This window comes from Dermacentor albipictus, unplaced genomic scaffold, assembly GCF_038994185.2.
Source record: "Dermacentor albipictus isolate Rhodes 1998 colony unplaced genomic scaffold, USDA_Dalb.pri_finalv2 scaffold_15, whole genome shotgun sequence".
Classification (NCBI taxonomy): domain Eukaryota; kingdom Metazoa; phylum Arthropoda; class Arachnida; order Ixodida; family Ixodidae; genus Dermacentor; species Dermacentor albipictus.
Window position 1 is genome coordinate 6,527,150 of NW_027225569.1, and position 8,216 is coordinate 6,535,365.

The following is an 8,216-nucleotide window of genomic DNA, read 5'->3' on the forward strand; positions in this document are numbered from 1 at the left end:
GGCCCACTTGCACGTAAAAGCACGAACACTCATTGGTTCTCACTGCCTTCTTTAAACTGCTGGACATTCAGTTCGTTACTACGAAAGTGACTTAATCCGTGCACTCTTATTATGCTAAATATGAAACAGTAGAAATATACTTATCTGCAGTTTGTCGAAGTCTCCTTCACTGTGTTGGTAGCGAGATCCATCGTCGGTACCACCTCGTCGCTTCGTAGCTATATAGGATGTCTACCTTTTGCCCACACAATGTAATGTTCGTGACGCTCGCAGTCACGCAGAGTGGAGGAACTCGGCGCACTCGCAGAAGCAGCACCGGACAAGTTGTTTCTTCAGCACTTCGCCGTGAACAGTAGGTGCGCGTTGCGATCTGTAAAATCGCCGAAGCTATTGGCAGTCTTACCGGGTGCACGGGAAGATTGCCCACGGAGGAACAGAACTATCCAAGAAATAGTGGCCTTCGTCGAGCCTGATCACTATGTCGCGCACTGCAAGCTCGTTGTACGGGTTTGTTTACACTGGGCCTCCCTGATGCTTAGCCGCCATGCTTGCCCGGTGAATGGATGTGATGACGCCACTACAGCGCTCCCTCGTGGTATAATGCGAAGCGTACTAAATTACAAATTAGTCTAAGACGCATTCAGTGCACATCTCGTAAGCTTCAAAATGCTTCTAAACCACGGTAAAGTAACTAATAATATTGTACTAAATGCATTTGTTTTACAACTTGCTTCTGCATGTAATGCACTCGGTGGAACGACAAACAAGTGAAAGAAGGCACGACCATGCACCGACGGTATGATCACGTGAGCCCCAGTTTGTCGACCGCCCAGAAGGCAACGCCCAAGAAATGATAGCCAGCCAGAGTGAATCTAGATAAACCAATGAAACTGGAGGCTTGTCGAAAGATAAACTGTGTCTCGGTACCATTCGTGCTTTCATTTTGGGGTGTCGCCAGAGCTCGTGAAGATCCCGAGTTTCGCCAAACTCGGCGCATCCTGCATAGCGCCCATGGGCGTCATGACTATCTGAAGCTTGCGGCAAAGTTCTTCCATAACTATTGAAACGGCGGCGCCTCTGTCGCCTAATGCCAGTGTGACGACTCCTTCTACAGATCGATTACGTTCGTCGGAAGCGAGCGAGGCTGTGTGGCTCGACTGGAACGCAGTTCTCGCCCCTTGAACTGCGGTAGCTAGTTTTCCTGCTCCGATGGGGCTGGACGCCGCCGCATTGGGGAAGGTAAGCGGCGACGAGGGGATGGCGAGCGACAATCACGGGCATAAGGAATGACGTTGCTTGTAGACGCCAAGTGCGAGTCATTTGGTGGCGAGAAGGACAAAGCTGGCGAAACGTAGTAGCGGACAGGTTGGTCATTACCTTGAAGCCATAAGCGACGGCGATAGTGCCGTGCCACGTGACTACGGATTCCACAGAAGAAACACACGGGGCGATTGTCGGGTGTACGCCAGGGTCCCGTGCTAGCTGGTGATTTGGTGCTGTACACTGGAGGGATTGGACGTGGCGGTGCAGCAAAGGGTGGTGATGAAAAAGTCGATGGAGGCACGGCATTTCCTGTCCCTATCCCGATGTGCCTTGTAATACGTAGTAACATGTACCACCAACTAGCCCGCCGTCAAACCTTGCAGCAGTTCGTTTCATTTCTGCCGTCAAATTCAACTGTCGCCGTGCACGGGCGACTGCGGTCACATAGCAAACCCATCTCATAGCTTTTAACTCGCGCCTAAAATGACCTCGCGATCAGTTCCAATGAGTCAAACGCAAATCGCACGTAGCAACCTTTTGAAAAGTCACGAACCCAATTCAAACCATTCGTTAGAAAGGAAGTGCAAGAATTGATACCCGCAGTGTCACCCGTCGTTGCCGCCGAGAAACAGACGCCCAAAGGTCCCCGATCGTCGCGTGAGGGACGCGGCCAACGGACGCTCAACAAAGATATCTGCGCTTTTGCTCGCTTCTTGCAAACGCTGCGACAAGTTGCAGAAAAGTGCACAAGGACCGCTGAGGGTCAGGGGAAAAAAAAGCGGCGCCCGGATAATCCGCCAAAGGTCTCTTCCTGGCGCCCGGATTATTGTATCAGCGAAAACCGCAAAAAGAACCGGAACGCGCGCGAGAGGCTCTAAATCCGCGGTGACAAATTACGGCAAACCGCATTTCTTTTTGCTTAAAGCTAGCGCGGAGGCACCCAGAGGGGGCGTGGTCGAGTCCCTCTGGGGCAGCCCCGAGCGCGCCGCCTAATCCTGTTCTGTCTGGGAGGAAAATGCACCGGCATTGTATATGCGTGTCTCGTTCACGCCGACTCACCGCAGAGCGCACACTGTTTGAGGTCTGCAAAGCGGCAGCAATGAATTGTGAGTAAAGCACGATCTTTCTTGTATTTCCCTTTTTTTGTCTTTCTATCTCCCTTCAAAATATCTTCTAGGGTCCCCTCTAGACTATGCGGGACAAAGCGTTTCCTTGTCGGTCGAGCTGTCCGCAACCGAAGCTGCGCCTGCTACGCGAGATGTCACAACGTTTGTGGTCAAACGCTGACTTTGTCTGGGCGTTTCTTTTTAGCCTGCCTGCACTGGATCCCTAAGGCTAATGCGCCGGCGTAGCGTGTTGTCTCTCATTGTCAGTGCACGGGCATTGTCGTGTCTGCCTTGACAACGAAACACGCCCCTTTTCAGATCAGTTCCAACAGCGCTCTTTCGTACACCATCGCCGAGAAATCCAGCGAGCTTTGAACCAGACGAAATGCGTACGAAATAGGCTTTGTAGGAAACGGAACCCGACACATTATGTTTTGAGGGACAGTCAGGAGAAATATTCGGTTAGGTTGCATTTGTAAATTACGCTTATTCCAAATAATAGGCATAAATATACCGAGTGTTTCACGTAACTTGAACAAAGGATTTCAAGAAGTGGTTACCCGCAGCTGAAGGAAACCGACCACCACCGTGTGGCGCTCCTTCGAGTATTTTATACTCCGCTTAATTATATAATTAACTAAGAAATTATTCAAAATATTATTCACTTTAGGGCCAAATGTATTTCGGTACGTTCTAGAGGGCATGCAAATTGAAACTACCGATCCAATTTCTTGTGGCTCTTGTACGTGGTGCGTAGATATTTTTTTCGTCGTTTAAAGAGAGTCCGCGAAATATAAAAACCACGCGTTGCACTCATGCGCTATCGAATTGCAGCACTCTCAACTGTGCTTCGAGCGAAAGAACCGCGCGTGGACCGTGGCGAAGTGAGTAGCCACGGCTCTATATGGGCCGGGGCCCATATAGATAGGCGTATTATATAGCGTACAAGATAGGTTGCTACATATACAGTAAAAGCTCGTTAATTCGAACCGCAAGGGGAAGCCGCTTCAGTTCGAATTAACGAAAGTTCGAACTAACGAAAGTGAAGGAGAGCAACAGTACACTGCGATTTGGAAGCAGTAGGGAATGTCAGAAATTTGGCGAGTCAGAAAGTGATGGCGTGTGCCGCGGGCACACGCCATCTTCAAGTCGAAGCTCTGGGTCCGACTGTGCCACGCCACCGATGTCCACCGAAACGAACGTTAGCCGAGGCTTAACACTATCACAATGAATCGCGACGGCCGATACCTCCTAAGCTGAAAACAGAGGTGCACAACCGATGAAGACTGCCGAGACAAAGACGCTGGACATGTGAAGGTGGCAAAGGTCCTGATTCGTTGGTTCTTGATTGCGAGCGCAGCTGCGACGTACTTGATTTGCTGTGTTTTGGCGCTTGCCGTGCCATCTCCGCACAACATTAGCAGCTGTACAAGATTTGCAAAGCCTCCGAGATTCGCAACGGGCAAGAAGTCTCGGAGGCTTGAGAACGGCTTGAGAGAACGGAGAGGCGGCAACCGCCGCTGCCGTCTGGCTGACCCCGCGTCGGTTATATTTTTTTTCCGATTTTGCCTTCTCTCGCCGTTCTCTCCGTTTCGGAGGCAATACAGCCTTGTGTGTAGGCAGTAGGCGCGTTTCTCTGGCCGTGTGCCAGGCGAGCGTAGTTCGAATTATCCGTGAGGGAACCTTCTCGCGTTCGAATTAACGGACTTTTTTATACATAGACTTCTGTGGAGCTTGGCAGGACCAAATCGTACAGTTCGAATTATCCATAAGTTCGAATTATTGAAGTTCGAATTAACGAGCTTTCACTGTATAGGCCTATTCACTTGGAATTCACTTCCAGAATGATGTCAGTTTGGAGACATGTGCCATCAAACTCGCTGTAAATATGCAGAGTTGTTGCATTTACTTCTTTAACAAAATGCACGTTTATGCATTGAAGCGCAAAATTTAATGGAACGCTCACATATTTTGTCCCAAACCTTGCGAAATATCACCACGAAGCTGGTGTCACCCTAGAAATTCATTTCGAGTGGATACGTCCTGCAAGCTCAACGGCTACAATTCATAGCTTGGAATATAATAGACCATAAAGTAATAATTTAGGAAGTTGAACAGAGAATATTTGTTAACTAGTTGAATGTCTGTTTCCATTTCTCGTGCTAGTCCGCCTCTTCAATTAATCCAGCTCAAAGACAAAAATTTTGCTATCAGTCACAGGCAATTTTTTAAAATTCCATAAAACTTAGATATGATCACCCTGTACGTAGCAATTGCCAAATCCAAGCCAAGAAGCAGTGCAATATTGTCTTAGCAAAAATTCTACAATTTGCGCTGTTTGGAATACGTATCCTTATTACGTGGTATTAAGTACATTAGCACTCCACCTAAAAAACTTCCGCTATCATAAACCGTAAGCGTCTCACTGTGTACGAATTACAAGTTTACCAGGGTCACTGGCGGCATTAGCAACGCTGGTATAGGTACCTTGCGAAGCTTCCTGCGACTACACTGCATTAGAAACCGGTTTTTTCGTTCGTTTTTTGCAGGTGTTGGCGTCTAAGGCAAATCATAAAGGAACTGATTATTCGAGAAAATGTCACTCCCAACGCTCTACACTTGCAGTCACGTATAATATAGCAGGTAGCCGATGCATTAGCTTTGTGTGCTTCATTGGTTGAATTCTCCTATCATTGTGACTTCTCTACACCTCTCCGGGAACCCGATATCTTAAGGGCAATACGTTTACCGGAAAGATGGAGCTTTCTCTCGTGCAGAACCTCTGACTGGCTTGTACCACAAGAGGCTTTTACCTGCACCCAATGCTGGATACGGCAATGCTTTTGCATTCTACGGATGTCGCAACGCGTCAGTCGCGGTCAGGAATACAACTCGCCATCTCTGCTTAGGTGACAGCGATGAGTCCTTTCTAGTGATTAATGAATTTTGCTCATTTTGACTCAGTTATATACTTTCTCATATGCATAAACATTATGCACAGCATACAAGATCTTTCATATCCGATCACTCGTAAACGAAGCATTCCCCAGACGGCCTTGTCACAAGGCAACCAGGCTTCCTATTGCACCACTGTTTATGAGAAAACCACCCATGGCGCTCTCCTTCATTTGCCTGCCCATCGCAGAGCTTCAAAGTCACTAAAGCAATTAAGCCCGAAATCGCATTTCAGAGACACTTCCTTCACTCGCATGTGCCTCCGGGCAAGCGGAGCTGATTGCCTCCTTTTTGTTTTGCGTGTTGGATGGACAACACGTCCATTTCTGTTTTAAATGAAAGCACAAAGGTCTCGCGTCGTCGCTGCCATGTAAAAAATAAGTAAACGTCATTTTTGTTCACCGCCTTTACTTACGCGAACTTCTCACTTATACCATGAGCGGTATGTCGCAACTTTATAAAATGTCCATTCAGCCAATGGAGCCAGGGTCCTTAGTTCTGAAATTGGGATGCCGTGCAATGGATTAGTGTCCACGTCCTTGAGCTTTGCGTTGGTACCCATTGATTAAATATGGTAGATAATTCCCTATCTGTTGTACATGTTACCTAAGTCCACAAACACTTTTTTGTCTCTATAATAGCTCAATGTTAGACTTAGGTATACCTGCCATTATTGAAGTGTTTTTACCGTTTCCTTATATTCTCTCGAGCACCACTCTCGCACACAGGGCTTCATCACAACGGAATGCAAGGAATAACTCCCATAACAGCGATGATCTGCCATTAACCTCTATACAGCTACAGTTGCAACAGTCTGCACTCTATAACAGTCCGATGAGTTTTTTTTTTTTCGCCACTATAGTTACTAAAGCTATTCCCGCTACTCCAAGAATCTATATATATGCATTATACCAAAGCGCAAGAGATTCTTCGAAATTCGCGCAAACGTTCTCTAGCAACACGGAAACAGTATGACGAAATCGACATGAAAACTAGATTTACCGCTTCGCAAATGCCTAATAAAAAATGAGACTATGCAGCACTACGCAACTGGACAAACTCCTACCAGATGTCGATTTCCACTTGTCTACTGTTCATCATAACTAACTTAAGCAGGCTAGGGTGACTCTCACTGTGCCGTTTCAAAGAGGATGCCAATAAATAATAACCATCCTCATTTGCCGCCCACGGCACCAGTAACTCGGTACTCCGCAAACGCTAAAGAACTTTACGGAAAAACTAAACCTTTCTAGTAAGATTACTGTGTTAGGTTAAGTGGAAGGGAACAGTGTGTTAGTTAAGGTTGAATCCAGGAACTGTTGTTTGGGAGCTCATGTGACGTTCTCAACAGGTAACCAGTTATCCGTAAAAATAACTAATAGGTGCTCATAAGCCAAAGCGAAGGGGCACGCTGATGTTCAGTCATGTTCTACATGAGCTGCAACATGATGGCCGTGATCGCAGGGGTCGCAAGACAGCACGCTACTGCCCACAAACGAAAAAATGGTGAACCACACAGCGTGTAAATAGCTGATGTTTATTAAGTCAATCTTTCGTGTGTCGGCACCACACGTGCCCGTTCATCCGCGGGCACCTTGTTGCAGATCCCACTGAAGGCGACAGTACTGAGCACGAAAATATCCTCGGACCTTCACCGAAGTAATTTTGCGAGCGCAAACGTACAAAGCCCTGTTAGGCGTTTTGAAAGTCATTGATCCGCACAATCCCTTTTAGAGTTATCCAATATTGTTCTGCACCCTTTCATTATTGTTTTTTTTCCTATTTCTGGCATTTCTTTAACATTGCCGTCACCTCATGTGTAGTATAACCACACTTGTACATAACGAGATACATGCAAATGATTATTTGTATTCTGTTAAATTGGCAAAGATACTTCTTTATCTTTATCAGGAGACTGCATTTCATCAGCTAACAAATTTTAAAGCGTATCACTTCCTACAAGACAGGCCTTTCTGCATCGGAATTTTCTCGAATGTTATCGATGCTTCCCTCTGTTACCTATGTTGTCGATCAGTTAATGAATTCAGAGCGCAACGGTAATAGTTATGTACGTTCCATTATTTGCGCGGGCACCGACGATTACGCTGGAAGGTTGACTGAGCCATGTATTAAAAGCCGACGTGTTTGATCCACAGATCAGCTTTTCGACAATCGCACGACGTTTCTTCCCGCTATCGTTCTGTTCGAGTATTACTTGCTTCGCTGGGCACAAATACCACTTCACAGCTCTGATACTGCGTCATTCTTTACCGTCACTACAGCGTGACATCTTGTGGAGTTGCTTTTCTTCCCATGGTACCGGATGCCCCCGTACAGCTGAGATCAATAGTGCGAAGCGTAAAGACGACGCCAACGCGGCCCCGGACGTCGAGCTAGGCTCAGGCTGCACAATTTGCCGCCGGAGCACGCATTTCCATCCGAGACGACCATAGTCTCATAAAAACGCAAGTGGAAAAACAGTACATCTTACGCTGAGTTTCATGGCGCCTATATCCAAGGAGGTGTCATTCTGTAATCTGGTTCCGAGAGAATACGCCCTGCAAACTTACTGGGTATAATTCGTAAATCGCTATGTGTGCCATAAAGTAATTATTTAAAAACTATTTCACGCAATTTTTAAAGAATTCGTTGAATATGCGTATCGATTTTACGTGCAAGTAATGTCCGCCTCCCTGAATCATCCAGCTGAAGTACTAGAACAATGTTATTTCCAACAAGCGGTAGTCCTCTACAGAAACCAGGTATTTCGAAAATGGCGTTGCGTTACGGAGACGATAATAAAACTCTGTCTCCTAATGTTACGCTAATCGATGTTTGTTCCAGTGCTCGTGTCGGTTTTCTTAGCTTCTCCTCGAAGTTTCGGCATCACAA